Below are 25,989 nucleotides of genomic sequence, written 5' to 3' on the forward strand. Positions count from 1 at the left end.
TTCAATTTTCTTCCTGACTGAGAATATTCATTCTGTGTATTACCAGATTTTTAGAGTTTTTCTTCGTCGTAGGAACCCCTATGGCATGATGAACACTCAGGAGAGAAGTCACAAACAAATCAATTTATGGTAAGATGCATGCAATATCAAATGCTCTCCCTGCGTGGATCCTCCAGGGAAGGTCCTATCTACTTCCTCTACTCTTAATGTCCTGAAATCTAGGTTCCTAAGCTCTGGACCCATAGGAATACCCTCTGTCCATTTTCTGACCACTCTCTCTTCATGGGTGTTTTTCACGCTTGCATTTCTACTTCTCATTTAAATAGAAGATGTCCACCTTTGGAAGGAATTCCCCATATAATAGTCCAAAAAGAAATCATTTACAGGATTGTAAGTCTAAAGTAGAGAAAGCCTGGCTGCTATTGGGATGAAATGAGTGTGTTCTCTGTTCCTCATTTTCCAGTTGAGACAGAAACGGGGAGCAGTAGCAAGGGCTCTCCTTGGAGACTCTGTTCCCCTGGAAGCTCAGCCCCAGCTTTCTCAAAATGCCTTTCCAGTCAAATTCTCAACATCAAGGTGCCTGGCAACCAGATCTGGCTTCATACAGTTCTTCAGACAGTCTCTATTCCTGTCTGTCACACACTTGGGTGAGAAGCCAGGCAAATGCCATAAACCGTGCAGAAGCCTTTCAGTCTACCCCCCTCCCCAGGGTGACCAACAAATATGCTCCTACTGGGATTCCTGTTAAACCCTTATAAATACTGCTCGGTCCTCCATGGCCATTTATGAGACTTCTACTTGGTTTTCAAAATGCTCTCTAGCCTTCTTGCTTTTATCGTTTCTTCCCTCTTATTGATTTTTCTCCTTAAGACTTTAATTCACTCTTCTGTAGTTGCTGCAGTCAAGAGCAAAATTCTGCAGATCACATAGAGATAACATTCTCACCCAGGCTGGGTCACACACATCTCACACACAAGAATACCAGCATCCTGCAGATAACTGGTCCTTTCCTGCTTTCCAAACCCTTTGGCCTCTCTTTTCATTTTTTCCCCTCTCCTTTACTATTTGAGACTTAATCTTACTTCAGTCTTATTCTTCATGCTGAGCTCATCTGAAATGTGCCAATAATTGCTACCAGCTAAATCTGGCCTCATCATTCTGAAAATTCCTCATTGAAATAAGTCCTGTGGAATTGGGGAGCTGGCCATTTCTGCAGGTTAAATGACATCTGGGTTGCAGCTCCCCTGGTAGAGAGTATAATGCATGTGTGGATCATTCTTGTGGGAGTTCATTTATATTTCCAGAGATAAAAGCATATAGAACTTAGTGAAATGAGCTAGTTACTTAACTTGGTGAAAATGTTATGTGGGTAGCAACTAAACCAGTGTAGAGGATAAGGGTAGGTAGAATGAGCCTGGACACAGTAGAACAACTTACTCCATTTTCCAGATACACATTTAATAAATTCAACAAATATTTCCTGAGGTCTTCGAGCTTAGTCTCTGTCAAGATCAACATCTTGGTCACAGTAAATACGTGTGTGTTATAAATGTTCAAACAAAGGAGAGAAATTCTGATTGGCTCTATGTAGGTGGTTGAGGGAATTTCCAGAGAGAGCTGCCATTTGATAGTTCAGAGAAGTCAATTGCTTTTGCTTTTTCAGTGTCTAGCTTCATCCCCTAAGCTAAGTCATCAATGTAATTGTCACATTAAATCACCAGTATTCCTGTCATTTACAAGGCACTGGCAACATTTCACAACTTATTTTAATTTTCCTCCAAATATACTGAGGATTAGAGACAAGAGAAGTGCAAATCACACTCACAAATAAGTTAAGAGAGACCCCTAGGTCCACCTTCATATCCTGTTTCCCTTCTTAGTGCACAGGCATCAACCCTGTGCTCAAATCCAGTCTCTCCTGATAGATCTTAGGTAAAGCATGAGCTTCCAGTTTGAGGAGATGCCTCAGAAGACTAGGAAGAGCCCTTGGTGTGTAACATGAAGGTCAGAGTTTGAAACTGAGCACCCACTTCAAAAGCCACGTATGAATGTACAGTTGCCTATAACCAAAGCACTGTGGGGACTAGAGACAGAAGACATAACTCCTTTTATATTATTGATGTCTGAAGACCCCACCCACCTCTGGGAGAGTGGCTTCTTCAACCATATCCACAGAGCACAGAGGAGGAGCTGAGCCCAGACAGAGGGAACACCCATTTGATTGGCAGAGAAGCAAGTGGCTGTCAATAATCTATCTCTTCTATGTTCTGAGCTCTTAAACCTTACACAAGCTCCTGGATTTCATTATTTGTTCACCTTGCTAGTTAAAATAATTAAATTAATAATTTATATGTGCATGAACTCGTAATTTAGACAACTGCTCTTTGGCAATTTCATTTAACCTACAAAACAACAATGTTCCAAAGCTCAGGGACCGAGGCTGATAGAGACTTATCCATGATGTCAGAGCTGGTACTAAGATCCATGCCAGTCCCTCAGTCACTCCAAGGTCTAAATCATAGTCACTGCTGCTCTGCCAGTGGGGTAGTGCTCCCCTTGTCTGGGCCCAGCTCCTACCTCTGTCCACTATGAACGTGGTTGACGAAGCCATTCTCCCACAGAAGGAGGCCCTTCTATGGTAAATGGTATAAGAGTTGTGTGGCAAGGCCAGCATTTCCCCCAAGACCTCTCATGGTTCATTCAGAGACCAATACAGCATCTCAATAGCCTACATATCTCTCTCCACTTTTATTTTTGCATTCATTTTCTGGGCTTAGAATGAGTTCAGACAACATTGATTGTTTATGGTTCCCAAATAACAAATGAGCCATGCCTGCTTCATCCAGTCATGTCTAAGATGCAAGCTCCACCGGGCATGTGTCCAGTGCTTACATTGCCATCCCTCTATGAATGGATGTCCTGTATGGTTCTTAGGTAGAGTCAGGGACGGGATCAGAGCTGGCATCTCACGCTGTTTCAGAGATGCCATCAATCTATGAGCATGGCCTATGATGTCACATGATTGGAGAAGGGAGGAGCTGAAGACAGGAAGAGGAAAAGAAAGAGGAGAAGGGAGAGGTAGAAGAGGAGAAGCAGGAGGGGGTGCAGAAGGAAGAAGAGCAGGAGGAGGGGAAGAGCGAGAGATAGAGGAGGAGGAGCAGGAAAGCAGGAGCAGGACAAGGAAGGAGGTTAAGAAAAAACACCCACAGGAGGCAAAGGAAGAGAGGAGAGGAGGTGTGGGACGAGCAGAAGGAGGAGGGGCCAGAGGAGGTAGAGGATGAGGAAGGAGCTATTGGCAGAATTCCAGGTTCTGGGGCTCTACCTCCATGGAACTTGGGGGAATAAAATTCAGGCTTTGGGCTGTGCAGGTTCCAAGTCACAGGGCCTTCGTGGCTGGCAGACATCAAGCCGGAAACTCTGCTGAATAGAGCCCTAAATGTTTTTTTGTTTGACATTCATGCTTAACAGAAAATGATGAATCCATTAGCAACCCCTTCCGTTGCCAAAAGAAACAGACTCACACTCTGCGATTGCTTTCACTGCGCTATCAAGCCACCACATGCTCGGCTCACAAAGCTGACAGTCATCCATCACTTTCAAATGGGTTTAGAGGTACAGTTGTCTTTGTCTCAAGTGTGTGGAAGAGTCAGCATGAATGAAGCTCATTAAAACAGACTGACCCAAACAGTTTAAATGGGATTCACAGTAGGGGGAGAACGTTTTATTTGAGGCTTGTTTGGAATTATTTTGAAGTTTGTCACTAATTTTAAAAAACAATGGGCTCACTTTCCTAACTCCTTTTCATCCCTAAGATGTGTTCAAGAGAACAAATAGCTATATTATACACTGACTCAAAAACATGCTCTTTGGGAAATGAATAAAAAGATCCTATGATTATGAAATTTCAAGAGTTCCCTTGTGCTCTAGAACAGGGCACATTGAAATGACTCCACAAAGCACCGCCAAGTTTCTCTCTCTCTCTTCAGCCCCTTTCTGCCAATCCATAAATGGCATCTTTGAATATCATTTTTGGACCTGTTTTTTTATCATCTCAGATGGCCTCTCAAGGAATGCATTCCAAAGTCAGTGATTCCAAAGACGGATTAAATCCTCTATAAAATGGGATTAAATATTGCAAGGAAGGCACCTGGCTGTACACATCTGGGCCTTACAGAACACCACTGGATTCTGAACACTTCAAGATGTTCAATAAGGTGGAATGCGTTGAATCTAACCAAATGTGTCTTTAATGTAAGCCTGTGGGATCTTCTCTCTCTCTTTCTCTCTCTCTCTCTCTCTCTCTCTCTCTCTCTCTCTGTGTGTGTGTGTGTGTGTGTGTGTCTGTCTCTCTCTCCCTACCCCCTCTCTCCCTCTCTCTCCATCCCTCCTTTTCCATCTCCCACCTCCCTCCCTCCCTTCCTCACTCCTCCTTTCCATTCTAAATTTCTATTAAATTTATATAGAAATGTAAATAGGAGAAACTCTGACCCAAGAAGATTATGCGTTTCAAGAAAAGACAAAAGTAATGTCTTCAATGTGGCAAATGTGGCCACTTTTCCAAGGACCATGACCTCTTTGCTACATCAATTATAACCTTAGTTTACTAAGTAGATTGAAGGAGCCTAGTTGAGCTTTAAGGAGGACCAGGTGTGTGCACAGGAGTTTAGTAAGACCTAAGAGAACTCACTGCTTTTCAACCATCAGAAAAATGTTTCAATATTTGAATGTAAAGTTGTGCTGGTATATACTGGCTGGATCCTAGCATTATTTCCGAAATCTTATTCACTGTAAATGTCAAGGACTCAGGAAACCACCTGGGCTTCAGGCTGGCTCTCCGGGGATCCCCCTATTCCCATGTATTCCCAAAGCACCCCAGCTGAGTTCCGCCAAAGCCTTTGGCACAACAATGGATAGTTGTTAAAAGTGAGAAGTAAATTAAGCCATGAAGATGAAATCTCATTAATTAAGGTATTATAAATGTTCCATAATAAGGATAATTTCTTAGTCTTAACACCTAATACTTCCCAAGACTTTGAACATTCTAAACCCTGTCAGCACATTTACTGCATAAAATGTGTATGTAGTATGTACACTTGCTAGTATCACATCTCTACGGTAAGAAGCTAAAGTGAGTTCTCACAATGGTTTGACTAAATTAACCAGTGTAGTCATTGCTTGCCACCAGGAGTCCCCCCCTCAAGAATGTTCAAGGCAGATATTAAAATGCACATTTGTATTTGAGATGTAAAGTAAAATGAAGGAAATTCTTATGACCCTGTGGCTCTAAACCACTGACTGTCCATTCAAATCAAGACTCTTGTCTCCAAGACTCTCTTTTCTTTTCTCATTTTTATTGGATATTTTATTTATTTACATTTCAAATGTTATCCCCTTTCCCAGTCCCCCAACCCCCATCCCATCCTGCTCCCCTGCTTCTATGAGGTTACTCCCATCTCCCTGCTCTTGAATTTTCCTACACTGGAACATTAAGCCTTCACAGGACCAAGGGCCTCTCCTCCCATTGGTGCTCGACAAGGCCATCTTCTTCTACATATGCAGCTGGAGCCTCGGGTTTCTCCATGTGTACTCCTTCATTGGTGGTTTAGTTACTGGGAGCTCTGGGGGTGTCTGGTTGGTTGATTTTGTTGTTCTTCCCATGGGGTTGCAAACCCCTTCAGCTCCTTTAGTCCTTTCTTTAACTCCTCCATTGGGGACCCCATTGTGGACTCTGTGCTCAGTTCAATGGTTGGCTGTGAGCATCTGCCTCTGTATTTGTCAGGCTCTGGTAGAACCTCTCAGGTATATCAGGATCTACCAGTATATCAGTATATCAGGATCCTGTCAGCATGCACTTCTTGGCATCAACAATAGTGTCTGGGTTTGGTGAGTATATATGGGATGGATCCCCAGGTGGGGTAGTCTTTGAATAGCCTTTCCTTCAGTCTCTGCTCCACACTTTGTCTCCATATTTGTTCCCATGAGTATTTTGCTCCCCTTTCTTAGAAGGACCGAAGCATCCACACTTTGGTCTTCCTTCTTGCGCTTCGTGTGGTCTGTGAATTGTATCTTCGGTATTCTGAGCATGTGGGCTAATATCCACTTATCTGTGAGTGCATACCATGTGTGTTCTTTTGTGATTGGGTTACTTCACTGAGGATGATATTTTCTAATTCCATCTATTTGCCTAAGGATTTCATGAATTCATTGTTTTTAATAGCTGAGTAATAGTCCATTGTGTAAATGTACCACATTTTCTGTATCCATTTCTCTGTTGAAGGACATCTGGGTTCTTTCTAGCTTCTGGCTATTAAAAATAAGGCTGCAATGAACATGGTGGAGCACATGTCCTTGTTATATGTTGGAACATCTTTTGGATATATGCCCAGGAGTTGGTATGGCTAGGTCCTCAGGGAATGCTATGTCCAATTTTCTGAGGAACTGTCAGACTGATTTCCAGAATGGTTGTATCAGCTTGCAATCCCACCAACAATGAAGGAGTGGTCTTCTTTCTCTACATCCTCTCCAGCATCTGCTATCACCTGAGTTTTTGATCTTAGCCATTGTGACCGGTGTGAGGTAGAATCTCAGGATTGTTTTGATTTGCATTTCCTTGGTGACTAAGAATGTTGAACATTTCTTTAGGTGCTTCTTGGCCATTCAGTATTCCTCAGTTGAGAATTCTTTGTTTAACTCTGTGCCCCAGTTTTAATAGGGTTATTTGATTCTCTGGAGTCTAACTTCTTGAGTTCTTTGTATATATTGGATATTAGCCCTCTATCTATGTAGGCTTGGTAAAGATCTTTTCCCAATCTATTGGTTGCTGTTTTGTCCTAGGTTTAGTGCAGAATTCTATCAGACCTTCAAAGAAGACCTAATACCAATTCTCTTCAAACTGTTCTACAAGATAGAAACAGAAGGAACACTACCCAATTTGTTTTATAAAGCCACAATTACGCTTATACCTAACCACACAAAGACCCAACAAAGAAAGAAAACTTCAGACCAATTTCCCTGATGAACATCGATGCAAAAAAACACTCAATAAAATTCTCGCAAACCGAATCCAAGAACACATCAAAATGATCATCCACCATGATCAAGTAGGCTTCATCCCAGAAATGCAGGGTTGGTTCAATATTCAGAAATCCATCAATGTAATCCACTATATAAACAAACTCAAAAGAAAAAAACACATAATCATCTCATTAGATGCTGAGAAAGCATTTGACAAAATTCAACATCCCTTCATGCCAAAAGTCTTGGAAAGATCATGAATGTAAGGCCCATACCTAAACATAGTAAAAGCAATACACAGCAAACCAGTAGCCAACATCAAACTAGATGGAGAGAAACATGAAGCAATCCCATTAAAATCAGTGTCTCCAAGACTCTTGATCAGGTTGCTAAGTGGCCTGACGAGCAACAATCCCACAGGAGGAAGGAAGAGGAACAGGAAGAGTCCAGAGCCTCATTCTCTCTAGAAACAAGTGGACATCTCATGTCTCAGGACACATCCAGGGTCAGAGTCAATAACTATAAAATGGAAAGGACTGCAGAATAAATGGCTTTTATAGGGGGCGAGGCCAAATGCAGTTTCCACTGGAAACATTTTAGAAGAGTTGGAAAAGTACCTGGGAAATGGTTAATCTCTGGGAACCATGTTAAACAAAGCTCCATGTGGTGGCATGTGCTTTGTATTCCAGTGTTGGAGAGGCCAAGACAATCCTTTGGGCTCACTGGCCAACCAGGTAAGCCTACTTCCCAAATTCCAGGACACTGAGAAGCAATGTCTTAACAAAACAAAACAACAACAACCCAAAAATCAAAGCCAAACAAACAAACAAACAAGGTGGTCAGAATCTGCATGGAGCCCCAAGAGGGATGGTACTTGAGATTTTCCTAAGCTTCTGTGACCAGCAACAAGCACACACACACACACACACACACACACACACACACACACACACACACACAGACACACACAGACACACCTCACCACATACACATGGAAACACAAACATGCATTATACACATACACAGACACACACAAATATGCACACACACTTAAGATACACTCTCTGGAGAATGAATGAGTAGGTAGACAGGAAGGAACAGAAAGTTTCTAAAGGTGCCGTGAACTGAAATGCAGCCACCCACTGGTACAGAGGCCTACATTTCCCATCAAAACTTCCACACCAAGTAAAACTTTTGCATGTAAGCAATTCAGTTTTGTCTTACTTACAATTACTTGCTCAGTGCTCAGGTGAACAGATAATGTCATGGGTGTTTAGTGACTGACACCATAGCCTTCTGCCCTCACAAAGAAGGGAAAATTCAGGCTTCAGAATCTGACTGTGGATTGGTATCTTGGCACTATTGCTGAGATCTCAGACAAATTAGCATCCTGACCAACTTACAAAATGACATCCAGTAAGATGGTGGAGAATAAATGAGATGTATTTACAATAAATGTTCAAGAGTAGAAACTTATACAAAAGTGACCTCTTGTTGCCTGGACCCCTTTCTCAGGGGTCCCATTCCGTTGTCAACTAAAGATACTAATGGCTGGATTTCTGGGCTGTGTGTTGCCACAAGACTGGACTTAAGTCAGAATGGTGGCCTGGCAACTTCAGGCTTGCTGGTGCCCTCTGTTCTTAACTGCATAGGGTCTGTGACATCTTGCACGTGCCTGCTTCCTCCCATGGTATCTTCTGAGGTTCCTAGAATGTAAGCAGCCAATCCCCAGCCTACTGCTGCCACCTGCTATCATTTGAGTTCTCTTTCAGGTAGGAGAGAGGGCCAATAATAGAGCAAGCTACCAAATCTCCTTGACTCGTAGCTTGCAATGAAAATAAATAAATAACAAAAACAAGCAAACAAATGAACAAACAAACAACAACAAAAAACACCTTTAGTGTTTGCAGTGAATAACTACAAAGAAAGACAGGAGAAAAAATATAATCCAATAAGAGAAAATTTCATAAATCATTTATAAAATTGGACTCACTAAGAGCCCATTGTAACTCCAATGTGGTGACACACAGCTATGATCCCAATCCTGGGGAAGCTGAGGCAGGCAGATCACTAGTTCCAGGAGCCAGCCTGCATTACATAGCTAGACACTAGTTAAAAATTAATAAAATGAGTGTCAGTTCTGCTATGAAGTAGTTACAGGTGAGATTAAGGCTTTGTTGGCTTCTTACACCTTTTCTTTGCAATTTTCTTTACTGGGCCCTCAGCTCCGCCTCAGCAATGCCTTGGACAACAGTAAAGCTGTTTTTGTGGATTGTGAGTATGTTACACCAAGCAGCGGCTGGTGTTCAAATGTGATGGGGGGGGAGTGTGCAGAGGGGAGATGCCTCAAAGAGATTGCACTGACACAAGTACAGAGAAGTAAGCGTTGGTTCTATGGTACATCGACGCCAACACACGGAGGGCAAACCTGGGAGGTTTAAGAAACAGTTTGTGTCCCTACAGAATAATGAACTGTCTTTGCATCCATTCTGATCCCCCAGACTTTGGTTTCACAGCTCTCTGTACAATCAAAACAGCCCACCTTTCTAGATTTTTCTTTAAATCTCAAGTTTGAAGCACATAATAAGTTACCTCAATGGCACTTAACAAATTTTCACCTTATTTTTTTTCATGAAGCATTTGAGGACTTACAATTTTACAGAATTTTAAGGTACTAACTATTGAATCAAAAATTAGGGGGACGCATTATTGTGCAAGGAAGCTACAGAGACATTGTTTCTGATATTGAACACTAAGATTTCCAGGAGGCTCCCAGAAGTCAATGCAACAAGAAACATGTGAGTTTGCTCTGTCTGGTAAAGGCAAGCCTGTATTTTATGGCAGTTGCTACATTACTACTAGGGCCCGCATGTCCCACAAAGCACAGACTGTACCTGGAGTCTGCTTGCCCATCCACAGCTCTTGCCTGATGACTTGGCAAATGGCTTTTTGACTTACTCTGAGAACAGTCTTTCTACTTTTTATTTTTTTAAAAAAGCTTACTTTTGTTTGCTAAAATTAACAGAACACAGTGATGCACCCATTCACTCTGATTGCTTGACCCAGGAGAACACCAACTCGGCGCTTCCTGTTGGCTCACTTTGTTGCTATATTAGTCTGTACAATCTGTAAGCCTTGTATTTTAATTCCCCCTTGGTGTCAAGCACAAGGCTGGAAGAATCACTTGCCCACCTATATTGTTCAGACTGCATCACAGCCTGAAAAGAAAACAAGACTGGTAAAACCCTCTTGAAATTGAAAGCATTTCAGGGTGTTATATTCTTAAGGCTTAAGACGCTATACTAAGATATATAAGCAAACTCTAATAAGCTTACACACAACCCATCTGGCAAGGGAAGAGGAGCATGAATAGCCCTTTGTTTTCACTCCCAAAATGTGTGCAGGTTTATGCAGAACTCAGATTGATTCTAACAACTATTTAACATTCCTCAGAAATACCTTAAGTCTTACATCTTCATGTCTGAGAGGGGGCAATGCCAAACTGCCAACAGCTGAGCAATTTGAATTAAAGGCAGCATCTTCTCTTGTCAGAGACGAGGCACAGACACAGGCAAAAGCAGTTCAAATAACTTAGGCACAGCTTGGGCCTCATCACGAGCCCCAGCAACGATCCTACCGTTGGTCAGCAGAAGATACTAGTCGGGGCCTAAGTCTCTGATCTAAAGCCAGTTCTCTGAACCATGGCATTCTTGGTGGGCTTCTATTATCAGTGGGGCAAGGCCAGATATCAATTCTGCCATATCTTTTAGTTATAACTATAGCAACAGACTGTCTTGTACAAACCTAAGTGTCTATGTTTTAAAGGACACTGCTCACATGTACAGAGTCAACTTCTACAATTGCGGCTGGTGATGAGCTGTGGTCTGAATATTTCACATCTCTTCACAGTTAGTCATGAACTGGGTGGGTCCAGGGATATGAAAATAGCCCCATAGTTTGAGTCAACTTTTATACTTGAAAGTGCAGAAGCTGCAACTAGCTGCAGGTGCTAGCACTCCTCTACAGAAAACTGGATATGTTCATAATTTATTGATCATAGGTATTTCTCTCAAAAGCATGGTTAAGCTTGGATGGTACTTGTATCATCATGTGTCATCTTTTATGGTTTGGGTGTGAAAGGCCCAATCCTACCCCCAACAAGTTTCTATGTTTGCTTGGTGCCCAGATAATGGTGATGTGCTAGCAGGCTGTGGAGTTGTATGTTCATGGGGCCCAAGTGGCAGAATCAAGATGACAAGAGGTTGAGGGTCACAAGTTGGCTCTGCACGCCCTGCTCAGTGGTGGCCTGCATTCCTGATATGACACACAATACTTCCACCATGGTGGACTGTATAAACATCTTCTTTCTTAACTTGCTTCCGTCAGGTACCTGTCCCAGTGACAAGAAACATCATTAGTACACCTTCCTCCCCTAGATCCTCCTAGTGGTGTGGGTTTAATCCTATAGGGGATTTAACACAATCTATGATGTGGATCCTACAGGAAATGTAACACGATCCAGTGTCATAACTATCTAACCCAGAGATGCTTAGCCTCCTGTCCCCAGCTCTGGCCAGTGCCCATTCAGCTTCCTCTCAAGAGCACTCAGCAATAGAGCAAGGAAACCGTGCTTTTAAAAAAGGGCACGTGGGCATGTACAGGAACAATGATTAACTGGCTGTTTAGTGGGGAAGCTGTGGCAGCTTGTCTCCTGGGTGGTATTTTATTGCACAAGTTACTACTCAAGTTTATTGCAGCCCATCAAAAAATGTGACAGTGTGTGTGTGTGTCGGGGGGGTGGGGGGGGGGACGATTGCTACTGTGCTTTATCCAGGAACATTTCGTGCCTAGAAGTGAACTCTCAACTCACTGGCATACATGCATGCTAAGACTCCTCAAAGAGTGGGTAAGGCTGAAGAACTTCATAAGAGAGGGACGAGCAGGGAAGGAGTCTGGAGAAGAGGCACACAGCTGATCCTGTGCCACACCTTGTGGTATTGTTCCTGCCCACTCAGTGTTTTCTCTCATCTCCATGGTGCCAAGACCTCCCTCCTCACTCAAACTACTCAGAATAAATATATATTGAGCTATAACGAACTTTTTCAAGAAAACATTGACGAACAATAGCAACAACCATCGCTGCAAAGGGCTGTCTCATTTTTAAAGCTAATTGCAGTATATCTTATCTCTCTCCCTTTACTCAATTAGTATCCAGGAAATAACATTCATATTATTAATTAGGGTTTTTATAAATGACAGAAAAAAAAGTGCGGAACTTTTCTCAAAATTAAAAGTTAATGTGCCTTCCAAAGGTTCAGTGCCCCTGAACACATGTAGGATTCCAAAATGCTTGAATTAAAACTCTTCCATTCAGAAATGACGAGTTATAATGTACATTAGTACTGGAAGAAATATGCTACATGGCCTGTGTGACACTCTAACTCACTGGGACCGAACCAAGCATCATTTTGTAACTGGAACACAGACATGTTCAAAAGCAAACACATAACAGAAAAGGCAGCAATGCTCCCGTTTTCAAGGTCTAAATGAGTCGTGGGGCCGCACATGTGGCTCCACTGTGGATGTCACGTCCTGTGTGGATTTCATAGACCCTGAATATGTCTAAAGCTAGAGAATATTTGTAAGCTGTATCTGTGAAGGTGTCCTGGTGGCTTTTATAAGAACAGTATGGGTGCACGCTCATCTGGTTGCCGTCCTAGATTTTATAGGCAACCCTTTCTTGAAACAACTTGAAGACACTCTTTCTGACGTGCTTTAAGGTCAATCAATACAAAGCAGGCAAAATGGGAAAAGAACCAGGTCATATGCCCACCGTTAAGTCTGGAGTTGATCTGTTTTATACTCTGCCTGTCATTCAGCTCTGGAGATGGATAATAACAATTTAATAACAACTAATAACACGGCTCAAAAGAGAGAGAAGAACCAGCCAACAGCACTGCAGAGATGCTGAATCCTACAGAATCCCAGAACACAAGCAGGTACGCTTGGTCATGAAAATTATCCGATTCCCCTTCTCCCCCCCCCAAACGTAAAATTACCATATCTCGTGTAGAGTTGATTAGAACCCAGTGGTCCCCGATCAGCCAGTATCCTAAGAATAGATTCTGGAGGACTTGAGAACTCAACAAGTTCACATGTATGATGTAATTTATAACTTCATTTCCCCCCTGAGCCCTGGAGCAAAATGTCACCTTCTGCCAGCGTGGTAATTTAAAATAAGAGGGGGGTCATTGTCCCTATAGTAACAGAGTCTCGTTTTACACATCGGCCATTCCCAACCTGCTACTAAATTACTAAGCGTTTGAGGACACATGGCAGAGCACCGGCCAGATGCTGCTCAAGAGGGAACCAAACACCAGCCACTTAAAATACGCTGCGTCAGCTTGAAAATAAGACTGAAATAAGCCCCTTACTTGCCCGCCCCCACCCCTTTAAGTCACTATCTAGCAACTGTTAAGGTCTCTAGGACCAAACACCACATCCTCAGTTTACACAGCAAAAATTACTTCTGCGAAGCACAGTGGACTTTCTAGCATGATTATGGTCTGGTCTCAGGAGTATTCTTCATTATGCTAAAAATTACATGACTTTTTCACATCTTCTTCGTTCTCTGTATTACGCACCCAGACAGATTCTCTAAGCAGCAATTGTCTGTTAGCTACACGCAACATTTCTTCAGACCATCAAAGAGTCCAGGAGGCTGGGAACGATTTTTTTTTCTCTCCATCAACATTTTCAAAGGGGCGTCTGAGAGAATTGGGACAGACTGTATTCCCAACTAGCAGGGAATCGCTTTTCAGTGTCCTGCCAGGAGGAATCGAGTCCTTAGAAATTTAAAGTTTCACCTGACAGAACCCAGGCCTGCAGGAGCCTCAATTTATCTGCTGTAGAGGAAGAGCGTGGAAACACAATCTGAAGGCTCCAGTCCTTTGTTTCCATGGTGAGGTTTCCAAAGAGCTACAGAACATTCAATTCTGCCACCGCAGCTATGGGGTGTGGGTATATTTAAGGACCTTCCTTACGTTATCACAAAGGCACACGAAGCACTGGTTGTTCCTGTAACTAGGAACAAGGTCATCCTGGGATGACATTGTAGACACTTACCTTAAAAGGTATTGGGTTGTAGGTATGATAAGCTCACTAATGTGAAAAGTGAAGGGGTTGAGCCAGACAATTTTGGGGGGGGGTCTGTCTTAGGGTAGCTAAGTCTGTGACCCTGATTAACCCACTTGGTTTCATTAACGGGTGGGCTTCTTTCCAATTCTCAAACCAATCTCTGCATCACTATGCAATTTCAAGGAGTACTTCTTTCCTTAAAATTAATATTCCTTTAATGATTTGTTGATTTTTACATTTTATGTGTGAATGTTTGCCTAAAGGTACTGATGTACGCAAAGTGCATACCTGCTGCTCTCAGAAGGCAGAAGAAAAAGTCAGATTCTCCAGAGCAGGCATTACAGACAATTGTGGGTTACCATATGCGTTCAGGGAACCAAATTCTGATCCACTGAAAGCAGCAGGTGCTCTTAATCTGTGAGCTGCTTTATCAGACCCCTAGTATAGTTCTAGAAATAAGATAAAATTAGGCATTTTTGTTCTGTACTTGGTCTGGGATGGGGTTTTGGAGGAAGTAAATCATTGTATGAGTTCTCAGTTTTATGGGGCAGTCAGACACACCAATAACTAACTGAAGTTTCAAGTGGGCAAAGGTGCTTACAAATGCAGAATTCTGACAATGAAATTAAAAACATAGATTACAGAGAACATTGCTTTTGAACCTGGTAGGTTTTCACCTGCTTACCTATTGAATGTCAAGAGTCTTTCCCAGCACTTGTAAATTCTTCAGTGAGTATACACAAGGGGTTTCAAGAGTCATTCCTGGAATGTCTCCTACACAGTGCAAATAGACTTAGGTGCAGTATAATTTTTCTCTACAGTCTTACAGACACATAAGTAGATTGGCAGTCCACACAGTAAAACCAAAGCAAGGCAGGGTGAGGTCATGGAAGACGGAGGGATTTGTTCCAGATATACAGCTGCAACCTTTTCCACATGCATTTCTTCTTATACAAGCCCAGGTTAAAAACATGTACCACAGGAATGCAAGTCAAACACGTTTAGATAAAACACCCTAAACAATCATATTTTAAAGTTCCTTGATATATATGGAATTTTACCATTTATCAAAAAATGAAAATCTAATTTTAATACGGATGAGATGGGTCTATTTGTTTATTTTCCCACAAAGAACTAAATCTCAGCTGAGTATTTGATGCTGTAGACAGCAGAACACCTTCAATACTTTTCTGAATCAACCAGCATTTTAATTTGATAATCATCAATGCTAAGAATGCCACTTTGCATTAATATTTAGTAAAAGACAGCAGGAGTACATTTAGGGCCACTTCAGAAATTATTGGAAATTATGTCCCAATTCTCAAATTAATCTAAAGACTTTTGAATACATCTCAAAGCAGCAATGTTAAGAACCAAACAGTCTAATGTAATATAATACAAAGATGTACTAATTTAATACTCATATGCTGAAGAATGCCAGGAAAATATTAAAAACCTTTATTTTATATAAATCAGCCATTATGTTTCTATAAGAGCAGAGGACTTTGTATGTAAAAAGCCCCACAGTTTATAACAGGCAGTCATCTTAAATCCGGTGTTTCAGGCAGTGTTCATTGGTGTGCTGTATCGTGATGGTGTATGCCATAGGTACAGAGCAAGTTCTGAAGAGAATGGAGAAATAGGAAAGGCTGCTGACTCCTGTCTCAAGGTGTAGCCTCTGAGGGAGGAAGGAACTTCAGAACCATGAACTCCTCACGGGAAACAGCAGTGCCTCAGTGGATCAGCTGAGAGTCACAGGCAGGTTTTCTACTCTATGTGGAAGAGCTGTGGCCTACCAGCCTCAGGACTCTGTAAGAAGGTGAAGCGTGTAACTTCTAAGAAGATACATCAATGACTCTGAGAGCAAACAGTCAACATCTCCTTCAGGGCTTCCCCCTAGTAATTAATGATTAGTGATCTAAACCTCCCACCAGACTGCCTACAGAGTCCCCACCACCTCCCGGTAGCACTAAGCTGTATAATCCATGCGGGCTGGAGAGATGGCTCAGTGGTTAGGAGCCTAAGCACTAACTGCTCTTTCAGGGGACTTGGGGTCACTTCCCAGCACCCACATAGAAGCTCACAACTATCTATAATGCCAGTTCTGACTTCATCGCACAGACCAGTGCACATAAAATAAAAATAAATAAGTTATTAAAAATAATGTTATTTGGGTGGGGGGGGAAACTTACTTTGAATTGCAGATATATGCACAGATACGTTGACCACTTATTGTACCAAATGGGGCTTAAAGTTTCACCAAAGTGGTGGCCAAGGCCCAAGTGTCTTCTAGCCTCTTTACCTCAGCAATCTAGATGTGTAAGAGATACAAAACCACAGAGCCCTTGGGAAAAAGGAATATTGGCTGGCGGTAACCGCTCTTTCCTTTCACTTTTAGGGTCTAATTTAAGAGTGTTAATTTATTTAAAGATGTCATTAAAACATTGTGATTTGAACTTACTTTAACTTAACAATATGTCTTGTATCCTTGAGCTGAGGTGATTTATATGAAGGGAGGCTTTGAGTTTCTCTGTAGCATGAAAACATTTTGTTTTAAATAGAAAATTTTTTGATGGCTTTTTTTTTTTTTTTTTTAAAGAACCCAGCTGCCGGGCAGTGGTGGTGCACGCCTTTAATCCCAGCACTTGGGAGGCAGAGGCAGGTGGATTTCTGAGTTCAAGGCCAGCCTGGTCTACAGAGTGAGTTCCAGGACAGCCAGGGCTAGACAGAGAAACCCTGTCTCGAAAAACCAAAAAAAAAAAGAACCCAGCTACCTAAAAGTATCAGGAGATGAGACCAAAGAGGAAATCCTGTTGATTTATTAACATATTTATATCAAGGTCCTTCCTATAATGAGACAGAAACTTAGGTTTTTAAATGAAAAATACTTCCCCACCATCCCTGCCCTCTAACTTGCTTTGTTATTTTTTCAAGCAAACTTTCAGCTCATCCTTATTTTAAAGTTAACCTACAAACCCTTATTCTATAATTCCAATTCATTTGTGATTTTTTTTTCAAAACAAATGGGATTGAGTAGATAGCTCGGTTAGTAAAATGCTTGCTACCCAGTGTAAGGACTTACATTCTATTCCCCAAATCCATGCAGAAATCAGAGCATGTGCTTATAAACGCAGTGCTGGGGGGATGAAGACACACGTGGCTGCCTGGAGCTCATTCCCTGTCTGCCTAGCACAAGCATCAAATTCCAGTCCAAGTGAGAGATCCCGTCTCCAAAATGTGGGAGGCCTGAGGATGACATTGGAGGTTGACACATGTCTGTCAACCAAGTTTCACATGCAGGCACATACTCAGTGGCAAGCTTTACCTTTGCTTCTGTAAAAGACCAGGACAGAGAGAAGACAAGCATAAGCTCTGTGTTTCAAAGACAGAATGTGTCACACATAACTTCCAGGTGGCACTGCTGGATCAGATGCATGTGCCCCAGATGCAGGCTGTAGAATGCCGAGCCACATGGCAGAGCTAGGCTTACTTAAAGGCTTAAAAATGTCACCGCTGAAATTCACAATTGCAGAGCACATCTTTTAGATTAAAAAGTCCTGCTATGTCGGTAATAACTATGTCTGTTGAAGGTCTGTTTCCGTTCAACTCAGAATTCCAGTCTTTGATACATGGCTATAGGAGCTTCCATAGTTATCCAGAAAAAGATACATAAAAGACTCAAAAATAATGCTGTGGTTGAAAATCACAAACTGTATATATATCCATCATTCAAAAATGGGATGGCTGTGTCAGTTTGCATTCATTTGAGTAATCCAGTTGATGAACCAGAGCTGTGCAACTCAACATACAGACCATATAGACAGTATACGTTATAGTGAAAGAAGTAATACCTGTTCAAGCTAAGCTTTCTTTTTCAGTTCTTTTCTTTGTGGTTTGGGTATTAACCCCCAGAGATTTACATATGCCAAGTAAGTGTTCAGCTGCTGAGCTACACTCCCATCTTTCTTTGCACATTTTGAGGCAAGACCCAGGCTGTTCTTGGATTCCCAAGGTAGTCCAAGCAGGCCTTGAACTTTTGTCAACACAGGAGTAGCTGGGATGACAGGCCTGCATCCTCGACCCAGCTAAAGCTGTATTTCTTCAAAATGCCACCATGTAGCAGTTGCAGTCTACATGTCTGTCTTGGCAGCACCAGGAGGCTGAGGCAGGAGGATCCTGAGTTTGAAGCTAGTCTTGGTCACAGGATAATTTCCTGTCTCAAAACGACAGCAGAGAAGCATACAAGGGAAGCAAAAAGGTAAGCCACAGAGAAGGCTTGTCTGCAGAGCTTGTACTTCCCTGTAAGATTATAGGGCATCACGTAAGAATGAGACATGGTAATAAAAGCCCGTGAGCGGCAATGGAGTTTTTTTTTGTAAGCTTAGAAACTTTATGATCTATATTTCTTTCCATCTTTCTTTTTCTTTGACTTTTGACTTTTCTACGAGACAGTCCATGGCCCGAAGAAAAAGATTCAATAACAATTCTTCAAAGAAATTGTCAAGTTGTAAGGCACAAACAGGAGACTTTTTACAGTATCAGCCAATTATTTTTCTCTGGGCCAAAGTTTTTACCTGAGAGGTGACTTGTCACAGACAGTGACACTGGGGCATTTGTAACCTCTCCAAAAGATTCAAGGTCAGGATCTTCTGAGACAGGTCTAAGCACCCGAAGGTGGGTGTCTGTTCTCTCCCCAGCCCTCCCTACGGCTTTACCTTCTTTGTGAGTGTGTTGGGGGTGGGGAGTGCATTCACACATTCCTGTGCACTCTGCTGCCACACGCATGCTCATGGTAGTGGTCAGACCTCAGCTTCAGGTTTCAATTTTTTAGGCATCATTCACGTTGTTTTTTTGACATGCTATCTTTTACTGGGACCTGGGATTTATTGATCGAGCTAGGCTGTTCAGCCAAGTGAATCCCAGGGACCTACTAATCTCTGCCTGTCCAACTGCTAAGATTATAAATACTTACCACTGCACACAGCCTTTTCCATGTGTTCTAGGGAATGGAACTCAGGTCCTTGTGCCTGGGTCGCAAACATGTTTTCCTCAGCCTGTTTTCTCTACTTAAGAATGACTAAACTCAAGCCAGAGTCACATCCCTATTGGCACCACCTGAGAATAACACACTGTTCTCTTTGGGGACATGCATACTGGGCTTGTTTTGTTTCTATTATTATTATTACACTTGCTCTTAAGAGGTTTCAACAGTCACCCTTGAGGCTCTATGGTCGTTTGTCATTTTCTGTGGCAGTATGACCTATAGAAAATACTGAGTCCAAACGAAATAACCAATGACTTCTCTAGCGCCATAAAGTTTCCATTGGCAAGTGAAGGTCTCATATGTAATCACCATAAACATAGTGACAATCACCAAAAGGTGCCAGCAATCTAGAGATTTGTCTTATTAAACATGTTTTTCCATGGTTACCTCCTTCTGTTATCTTAGTTGCATTTCTGAGGCACTCAGGGTCATGCAATCTTGACTAGAAAACTTTTTCAGTTCTTTTCTTTGTGGTTTGGGTATTGGGAAACCAATATTTGGTTTTTGGTATTTGGGAAAACTCTCCAACCAGCAATAATCCAGGAAGACATCAAAAACACTCAGGCAGAATCAGGCTAATATTTCCTCACCAGGTGTCTAGCTTCTTAATCTAGTGCTAATATCGCATTCCAAAGAAAGGCACGGAGACCCTCCCTACCAGAGCTCTAAGCTCTTGCCTCTCCACCTGGGATTACCAGCTTGCCTCAGCAAACATTCTCACCTGCATGGAGCAGGGGCTGGTCTCCAATTGCTAAGAACTGTCGCTGCTGGGGAGAGTGGGTAACAGCCCAGAGAAAACTTTTCTTTAGGAGACTAGACCCAGAGGATGCATGTGCATATGTGCATATATGTGGAGCTGCCTGGGATTTCATTTACATTTCCTGAGCTAGGCTCATCTTTAGAATCAAGAAATGAAAAGGCAGGCTTCCCAGAAAGGCATCTTTTAAAGGCTGCCTCTTAGTAGGTGTCTGTTTGAAAGATAATAGAGACACATGTAAAGGGTGAAGCTGGAAAAACTTGTGTGGGATTTGGCTGCGTGGAATCAAGGTCTTATTTGATAGAAGGCAGAGAAGTGAGACAGACACATCACAGACTTTTGGCTCTGAGGTGCCATCCTGGTGACATGAATTTACCTTAGTCACATCCCTTTTCTTTCTGGGATTTGACCAAAGGCATGCTGGGGAGTCACTGGAGATTGTTGCATGGGGAGGGTTGGGGGGCTGGAGACAGCTGGACACAGTGTAGGCACTCAACTGCTACTGATAACACTTAGTGTAGCCAGCACTGAGAATAGGGCCTGTGCCTGTGTCAGGGATGTCTTTCTCCAGTTTCTCCACTAGGAATGGTTTAGGAGGTAAATAACAATAAGAACAATGCCCTGCCGGGTCCCTCCCCAACCAAAAGCAGTAAAATCACAGTCCTGGGAAGTGGACCTTGCATTCATTAATATGTGAATAATTAAAATTCTAAAGATGGCGGAGCCAGAAGATAGTTCAAATGGTAAACTGCTTACTGGGCAAACACCAGGTACTGAGTTTGGTCCTGAGTACCCATCTGAACAAGAAAATGGTAGTATATGTTTGTCATCCCAGTTTAGACAACACCAACCAGGCAGAGAAGAACATCCTGGAGTTCACAGTCCAGCCAACCTAGTCTCATTGATAATTTCTAGGTTCCCAAATGAGACCCTACTACAAAGAACAAGGTAGTTAGAGTCTCAGGAACAACTCCTGAGATTGGCTTCTGACCTCTCTCTATATGCATGTGAACACATGACTGTGGACATGCATGCGCACGCACCCACACAAACCTATGTTATGATCCTGAAGTAGAGTTGGGTTGAAAATTACCTTAGTGCTGCTTACCCTTTCACACACAAGTGTGTTTCCTGGGGGGTTTCAGGGGGGGTAATGGGATACATGTGTCAGTTACACGTGTCAGAGAGGAAGTGCTAGTGAGCCCTCTGCAATGAGATGTCTCTGGTCCACAGAGTCACACTCGAAGGAGCAGAAGTTTTCCCTACAATGACTCTGAGTGCACACAGGACACTGAGGTCATATAGATAATGAATCTCTTATATACAAACAAAGCCCTGGTATCATCCTTTCATGCTGCCTTGTGGAAACGCCCTTCTACTTTGTAGAAAATACATAATACATACACATACATACATACATACATACATACATACAAGGGTGAGCTGTAGGCAAACGACCCTTCACGGATCACATTAAAGAGTAGGAGAAAGCTTCTCAAGTGCTTTGCCCAGGAACATGGAGTTTCACAGAGAACTTCCCATGTCTTCTTGAGTAATGGACCCTGGACCCCAGCACATTTATTAGGGAATGTTGCAGAATGCCGCTATTTGGTGCGAGTGAATGAGAGCAGTTATTCCAATTCTTTTTTGTTTGTTTGTTTTGTTTGTTTTTTTTTGTTTTTTGGGGGTTTTTTGGGGTTTTTTTGTTTGTTTGTTTTGTTTTTTTTCAAGACAGGGTTTCTCTGTGTAGTTCTGGCTGTCCTGGAACTCACTCTGAAGACCAGGCTGGCCTCGAACTCAGAAATCCGCCTGCCTCTGCCTCCCAAGTGCTGGGATTAAAGCGTGCCACCACTGACCCGCCCATTTATTCCAATTCTAAGAAACTCTCCTGCAGATACCCAGAGGCCAGTCACTGTCACTTTTTTTTTTAAAAAAAACAAAACAAAACAAAACAAAAAAACAAGCAGAAAATGTCAACCAACTGGGTACTTCCTGGTACATCCATATTATGGAACAATGTGTGCTATTAGACACGACCTCAACGATCTGCATGTATTCATGTGGAGAAGTCCTCAGACACCCATAAAATGAAAGTGTAGCTTATACAATATGGGATCCATTATGGAAAAATAACATAATCTGTGTTTGTATTATACACATGTATTTAGCGTAATAGAAAAAAAGGTCGTGTGGCTCAGTTGGTGGTGCTTATCTGGCATGGATGAGGCTCTGGTGTGCTCAGGCAGAAGTATTTGAAGTTCAAAGGGGTCCTTCGATACATAGAGAGTTCAAGGCTAACCTGAACTACATGAGACACTATCTGAAAGAATAAAGAATAAATTGTTGTTTAAAGGTGTCATGTCTCACTTCCTTTAAGAAAAGGAATGGAAGACCCCAGGAAACTCTCACTCCATAAGCTTTTTGTTTAGAATGTTTACAAAGGGAGAGAATTGTGGCTTGGTTTTTGTTGTTGTTGTTTTGTTTTTGTTTTTTCTTTTTCTTTTTTTTTTTTTGTGAAACAGAAAAAAAAATGAATTGCAACCTTGCAATTAAGTTTCTCCACTAGTAGCATGAGTTTTTGCTTTGTCTCTAGGTCATTATTTTCAGTTTTAATTTCTAAGTTTCTAAGAATCATCTCCTGGGACTCTAAAATGGGAAGTTTCTTCTCCCTTCAGAGCCGTGTTCTTGTCCCTCACTTCATTTTCCTGTGTCCCTCACTAACCTGTTCCCCAGCCCCGGATAACTCAGTGTAGCATCTGAGCAGTGGGAAATAATTGACAAGATTAAGTAGCAAACGGAAATCAGCCGGGATTGAAAAGGAAAGTTTTCCTCTGTGCTGTTCTAAGCTCTGAGAATTTTTGTGCTGCCTCCCTTTCTAGAAAGATCCTGTGAAAACAATCCAGGCCCCCCACAGCTGCTCTTGGATCCAGTATAACCAATTCACTGGGCACCGAAGAGAAAGTTATAAATTGCTTCTAGGCAGAGGTAACAAAAGCGAGCAGCCAGCCTGGCTTTTGTTGGGGTAAATCTCGGCCCCCCATCCTGTGAAAATGCTTTGAAAGCAGCGACAAAATGATCTGTAAGGGGGAAACAGTGGGTGTCATTTCTTTAAATAATCAAAACCTTTTGATTGGGGGGAAATACACAAAAGGCTGAGGAAGGTTAGAATCCTCAGGATGAAAGGGAACTTTCCTTTATCAATTAAAAAACAGTTATGGAAAAAATGGGGACCAGCAGCTTAATTTTCTCAATGAGGATAGATTTAAATGATGACATCTTCCACGATTTATTATAATCGTCTGTATGCCTTAAGGGGACTCACCTGCTTAAAGAAATCAACTGTTTAAAATATGTCTTTACAAATAAAATATAAAAACAATAAAAGCAACAATGGGAACTTTAATTTCTATTGTGACACACATTCTTTGACCCAGGGTCTAAGGAGCATTCACCAGCACAGACAGTATTTCCAGTTAACCCTGGGCATCTTTTCATCAGAATCCTCGATTTTTCTTGTAAGTCATCTTTGAAATGCTCTGGGAACTGTGTGATATTTAACCTGTATCGCTCTTGCTGTTTAACTGAGTTCAAAGTCAATAGGTGCAGATCTAAATTCAGTACAAAAACAACAGTAGTACTAAGCTGGATGATAACATTTGTAATTTTTTTTTCAGGAGGAAAAAAAAAAAAAAACCTCTTTAAAGACCCTTGTCATTTAATGGTCATGAAACAGGAGTGGCATGTGGTACAGCACATGTCTGGCAGAGTGTGTGCCAACCTGAGTTAATCTTGCTCTGTCTAGTAAACCCTTCAATCCACCAAGCACTCATCATCCATCTGCGAGACTGCATTTGCGGAAAAAAAAACAAAAAAAAAAAACGTAACATTATTTGCCTGATGGAGAAGACCAGAGAAAGAAGATGCCAACCTTACACATACCATGCATGTGGTCTTCATTCACAATGATGGTCACAGCAACATGCCTCACCTATCAGCTTGCTCCAGCATGTGAAGGGAGCTCATTACAGCCAGCTCACTGGAGGCCAAGGACCCCCAGATGATGAATAAGCACAACACTGCTTTACATTCCAGGTCCAGCAATAAAGCTAGGAGTAAGGCAGCACAAACATACAGAGGGATGAGCGCCTTGTCATGGGGGATGTCGCACTGTGCAGGGAAAAGATGGCACAGGCGGCTCATGTTTGTTCGTTGTTTGTTTATAGTGCAGTGAGCACCTCTAAAGGAATCCAGAAACCCAAGCCTGGTCAGAACTGGGCTACTGACTTGGCACTTACTGGTTTCCTTTTGCAGCCACACCCACACAGATTCCTAACACCAGGCCCAGCCCAGTGCCCTTCTCAGTCCCAGCTTTCATACCTGCCTGGTAAAAGTTGAAGAACACAGGCCGTGAAGGGAGGATTTCTTTAAAATAAGCTACATTTATTCAAAGTGTTGACATTTTCAAATTCTCTTATTTTGATAACCATGGCTATAGGAGGGTGGTACAAGTAGTTGTATTCAGTGCATTATTGATAAAACAAACAAACAGACAAACATGAGTGAGCCTATGTTTTAGCCATTAAGAAATGTATCAGTATGCTAAATCCAAACATCTAGTCATACTGGAGGCTTAGCTCGGTGGCACAGTACATGCTTAGCACACATGGCATCCTGTATTCAATCCCCAACAAACAAATTAAATATGCATGGATATGTGAGGAGCTTCTGGAACAGTAATTAACAGGTGGCTGAAGTCAGTTAGGACAGCATGTGTCTGTAGTCCCCATTCCCCAAGTCTGAGACTGGAAGAGTTCTTTTTTTTTTTTTTTTTTTTTTTTTTTTCGAGACAGGGTTTCTCTGTGTAGCCCTGGCTGTCCTGGAACTCTGTAGACCAGGCTGGCCTCGAACTCAGAAATCCGCCTGCCTCTGCCTCCCAAGTGCTGGGATTAAAGGCGTGTGCCATCACCGCCCGGCTGGAAGAGTTCTTAAACCTAAAATTTTGAAACCAGGCTGACAACCAAGCACAATCCATCTCAAAGAAAAGAAAACCCTGACCCGTCTGAAAGCATGGAGACTCTTTTAAATCCTAATTCCATCATGGCTGGTAGTGTGAGTCCTGCACTCTGTTTTGTAGCTTATTCAGAGGTGATGGCGGTACCATGGAAAAATGGCCATGAGTGTGTGTCATGAATAATGCCGAGAAATGACAGATGTCCTTGCTGTGTGTGATCATGCATAAGTGCTAAATTCGGGGGGGGGGGGGGGTGTGGCAGCGGGGAGAGAGAAACAAGAAAGAGAACCGTGGCACCTTATTCCACTCTGTGGCTTGACATGATGGCTGTTTCTCCAACATGTGGCCACCACAGTGACGTTGTGGGAGATGGGATGTCTAAGAGGTGTCAAAGTCAGGGCTCCACACAGGAGTGTTAAGAACAGCTCTGTGGTAGAAACCACACTCCCTGTGTCTGCATGATTCTCTCCAGCACAGGTGAACACAGAGAGTCTTTGCCATCCCATCACTCACCTATGCTCCCAACCTGCAGAACCAAAAGAAATGTTTGCATACAGGTGGCACACCTGGTCTTGTCTCACAGTGTCAGAAAGTGACCAAGGCTTGGTCCTGTCACCACCTAGGTCTTCAATCTACGCCGGCCATAGGTTCCAGTTAAGTAATAAGCCACTGGCTAGCTTCTGTATTACTGAGTGGAGAACACGAGGTTACAACCCAGTTATTAGCAATATGATTCAATTTGTGTAAAAAGAAATCCATACAAGCAGTGACTTTTACCCATCCTCCTAAACAGGAGAGATGCCGCAGTGTCAACCATATGTGGCGTCACATTCAGAGAAATGGGTGAAATTCATTTTATTGGTATATTTCATTTAATATAAACAAAATATTCATGTTTCTCTATGCAGCCATGAAAGGATTAATAGCGTGAAGCATGCCATACTGTCTCTACATATCAAGTCTTGACAATCTAGTGTACAACTTACATTTCAGTGCATTCTCATACAGACCTCCCAAGAACTCAGG

The 25,989-nt window shown here is 42.3% G+C and overlaps 1 long non-coding RNA gene across 4 annotated transcripts in view; it reads right to left on the reverse strand.

Annotated features, from left to right (window-relative positions):
- LOC143441964 (uncharacterized) overlaps positions 1 to 24,179 on the reverse strand; it is a 69,948-nt gene extending 45,769 nt beyond the window's left edge. For all 4 annotated transcript variants that reach the window (XR_013109772.1, XR_013109771.1, XR_013109769.1 and 1 more), the window contains exon 1: positions 23,892 to 24,179. This is a non-coding gene — a long non-coding RNA (uncharacterized LOC143441964). The remainder of the gene's footprint in view (positions 1 to 23,891) is intronic.
- Between the last annotated feature and the right edge of the window lie 1,810 nt (positions 24,180 to 25,989).

The sequence above is a fragment of the Arvicanthis niloticus genome, chromosome 4, assembly GCF_011762505.2.
Source record: "Arvicanthis niloticus isolate mArvNil1 chromosome 4, mArvNil1.pat.X, whole genome shotgun sequence".
Taxonomy (NCBI): domain Eukaryota; kingdom Metazoa; phylum Chordata; class Mammalia; order Rodentia; family Muridae; genus Arvicanthis; species Arvicanthis niloticus.